Source organism: Galeopterus variegatus, unplaced genomic scaffold, assembly GCF_000696425.1.
Source record: "Galeopterus variegatus unplaced genomic scaffold, G_variegatus-3.0.2 Scaffold284, whole genome shotgun sequence".
Taxonomy (NCBI): domain Eukaryota; kingdom Metazoa; phylum Chordata; class Mammalia; order Dermoptera; family Cynocephalidae; genus Galeopterus; species Galeopterus variegatus.
Genome location: NW_007726395.1, coordinates 758,673 through 762,489, shown reverse-complemented (window position 1 = coordinate 762,489; position 3,817 = coordinate 758,673). Strand labels below are relative to the sequence as shown.

Genomic DNA, 3,817 nt, shown 5'->3' with positions numbered 1-3,817 from the left:
TTTCAAGCTGACACTATATGTCCCAATGCTTTCTCAGTTCAATTTCATATGATAACTGCACAAGTTCAAATGATGCCTTTTGCTTTACCTACTGATTTAAAACTAACTCTTGTCTTGCTGTATAATAATCTTGTTTAGCAACCTGCAGATCAAAATCTCCCTTTACAAGTAGCATGTTCAGTAACTGGGCATTCTCTCTTAGCGCAGCAGGCAAACTTTTGTCTTTTATATGAGTGGTTCGTTTTTCAAGTTTTAGAATCTCACTGTTCAGGCTAGAAATTTTAGCATCTAAATTTTCTTTGCCAACAGCCTTGCTGGTTAGGCTGTGAAGATTCTCCTCTGCCCATTTTATACTTGATTTCATGCTCAAATTACTTGCTTTCATGTGAATTCACTGACGTTGAGCACAAATATATGCTAGCTGCAGCCTAGCCATTTCTGGTTGTCTCTCCTCAAAGATTTATTGATTATCACACATAGACGGTGTCCGTATATCTAAAAGCTGAAAATTTTCTTCATTTGAACTTTCAACTACTTCATGTATACCCTGAAAGAACTGTTGTTTGGGATATAAGGTTAATGCTGCTGTGCTTTGCTCTTCCTGACTTAGGTATTTTTCCAAGGAAAAATGAGATAAAAATACCAGTGGATTTGTTCCTTGACCTAAATTAGAATGTTTGAAGAACATCATCAATTTTGAACTCCATCAGTGAGAGCCTGAAGTTCATTATTGATCTTAGTATTAAGAGCATTTAGAATTCCTTGACTCTGCTTCAACTTTGTAGTGGCTGCTGCTTCTTTAGCATTTAACCTCAGAGTCTACAACCGTACCACCCTCAATGTGCCCGATCTTGTCTGATCTCGGAAGCTAAACAGTGTTGGGCCTGGTTAGTGCTTGGATGGGAGCATTTAATCTCTGAGATTTGTGCTAGTTCCTGAAGCCTTCCACTGGCATTTATTATGTCACTGAATTTTTAGGTTCTTTAATTTCTGCAGTTTGAACTTCATCCTCTAATTTCTCTAGTTCTTTGTCATCTGGTCTAGGTGTAGTTAAATCAGAAGTTTGACAGGTTTTGAGAGCTTTGTCCAATGCTGCCTCTTCTAGGATGAGTTTGCCTGATTTTTGAAGAATGATAAAAGCCTCCAATTCTTTTTCAGACAATACATTCTGCTCATTCACATTCCCACAAAACCACTTCAAAAATGATTCATCTTCAACGGTCTCAAACAACCAGTCAAAATCTTCTCCATTAAGAATATCAGCTTTGGGCCAGGCACAGAAAGAGAAATACCACATGTTCTCACTTATTTGTGGGAGCTAATAAAAATAAATAAGTAAGGGCTGCCCGTGGCTCACTTGGGAGAGTGTGGTGCTGACTACACCAAGGCCACAGGTTCGGATCCCTATATAGGGATGGCCGGTTAGCTCATTTGGGAGAGCGTTTGGGAGAGCGTGGGGCTGACAACACCAAGCCAAGGGTTAAGATCCCCTTACCGGTCATCTTTAAAAAATAAATAAATAAATAAACATACAAACAAATGGGGGGAGCGGAGAAGAAGACACAACAATCACAGTTCCTTGAACTTGTTAAGACAAGTGAACAGATATGTTGGGGGAAGGGATGGGGAGAGGGAGGGAGGAAAGGGAGGAATTGGTAAAGGGACATGAAAATCATCTATATTGTATATTGATAAATTAAAATTAAAAAATTAAGAAATTTAAAAAAATAAAAGGAATATCAGCTTTGAGATAACCAATTTTTAAAAAATGTCTCCACAAACTCATTTCTGCAAACTCATTTAACTACCTCAATTTTTTGTATCTGACCAATATGGGTTTATGGTGTTGGTTTTCATAAAATAAATCCAAATAGAAACAAAACTATTTTTTACATTTAGTCCATAGAGAAGAGAAAAAAATATTTTTAGAATCTATAATGATTCCTCCTCACTGGCTCAATTGGCAAGCACCAAGCAGGCAAGCATCAATCTCCAGATAAGATCGGCCTACTGCAGAGAAAAGCAGGCTTCCCGTCATCAAGTAAAAATATTTAGTCATTTTCATTTATTTTCAACAAATGCACCATCCGTGATGCATTAGCCAAGCCAACAACAGTGACGATGACAAGTCCTGCAGATTAATGACCATGAAGTCAGGACACACTTCACACACTAATGGCAAAATCCCTGGGTTGGGTGACCCAGCTATGACACGTCCATACGTTAATAAAACACATTCACAAAAGCCACTGAATCCTGGTTAAAACTACCTGCACAAACCCCAGATGGGTGACTGGCCCTGTGGAGCTCCGGCCGCCCCCCACCAACCAGCTTCTGCCACAGGCCGCCCCTCAATGCCCAGGTGGCCCCGCGCTGGCTACTCGCCCTGAGGACCAGGACCGCCACCTGATAGGAGGCCCAGGGTCACAGGGACAGAAGAGGCAGCCGGGTGCAGACCGGGATCGCGGTCGTCTATCTCTTTACTCTTAACCTATTTCTCTCTTTATATATAAAGTGAGGTTTTTGGAGATGACATCGTTGGGTCTTGTATTTTTTAATTCACTCTGACATTCTGTCTTTTAATTGGTACATTTACACCATTCATATTGAAAGTAGTTATTTATTGTTTCCTTTCCTTTCTTTCTTTCTTTCTTTCTTTCTTTCTTTTTCTTTCTTTCTTTCTTTCTTTCTTTCTTTCTTTCTTTCTTTCTTTCTTTCTTTCTTTCTTTCTTTCTTTCTTTCTTTCTTTCTTTCTTTCTTTTTTTTTGTGTGTGTGTGTGTCTTCCCTTCTTTTTCTGCCTTGTCTGGTTTTAATCAAACATTTTATATGATTCCATTTTATCGCCTCCCTTAGAATGTCAATTTATTTCTTTTAAAAAAACTTTTGCAGTGGTTGCCCTAGAGTTTGCAATATACATTTACAACGACCGTAAGTGTACTTTCAAATAACACTACATCACTTCACAGATAGTGCTGGTACCTTCTAACGGAGAATTCCCAATTCCCCCCCATCTCTTATAACATTGCTGTCATTCATTTCACTCTCCATGCATTATAATAATTACACAATACACTGCTATTATTATTACTTTGAACACTAATCTATTAGGTAGATTAAGAATAAAAATTACAAAAGTTTTTATTTTACCTTCACTTATTTTTTTCTCTGGTGCTCATTCTTTAGGTATATTTGAGTATCTGACCTCCATCAGTTTCATTTTCTCTGAAGAACTTATTTAAAATTTTTTTTGAGTTTCGCCTAGTTTATTTCTTTTATTTTTTTAATTGAAACATAATTGATCATACATATTTTGGGGGTGCAGTGTTGAATATGAGAATTTGTATACAGTATGTGATGATCAAATCAATATGATTAGCGTATTCATTATTACAAATCATAATTATTCTTCGTGTCCCTTACTGAATTTCTCCCTAACCCCGCTCCCCCTCACCCTTTCCACCACTACTAACCATAAGTCTGTTCTCTGCTTCTTTTTTTTTTTTTTTTTTTTCATTTTCGTGACCGGTAAGGGGATCGCAACCCTTGGCTTGGTGTCGCCCGCCCCGCGCCCAGCCAGTGAGCACACCGGCCAGTCCTATATAGGATCCGAACCGCGGCGGGAGCGTCACTGCGTTCCCAGCGCCGCACTCCCCCGAGTGCGCCAGGGGCCGGCCCATGTTCTCTGCTTCTGTAAATTCAGCATATTATTGTGACCTTTCTTTCTTTCTTTCCTTATTTCTTAGCACCCACTTATCAGTGGGGACATGTGGCATTTCTCTTTCCACGCCCGGCTTATATTACTTAAAACAATTTTCT

General features: G+C 39.0%; 1 pseudogene; it reads right to left on the bottom strand.

Moving 5' to 3' along the window:
* Nucleotides 1–7: 7 nt before the first annotated feature.
* LOC103585904 lies at nt 8–1,267 on the bottom strand (annotated as a pseudogene).
* Nucleotides 1,268–3,817: the final 2,550 nt, after the last annotated feature.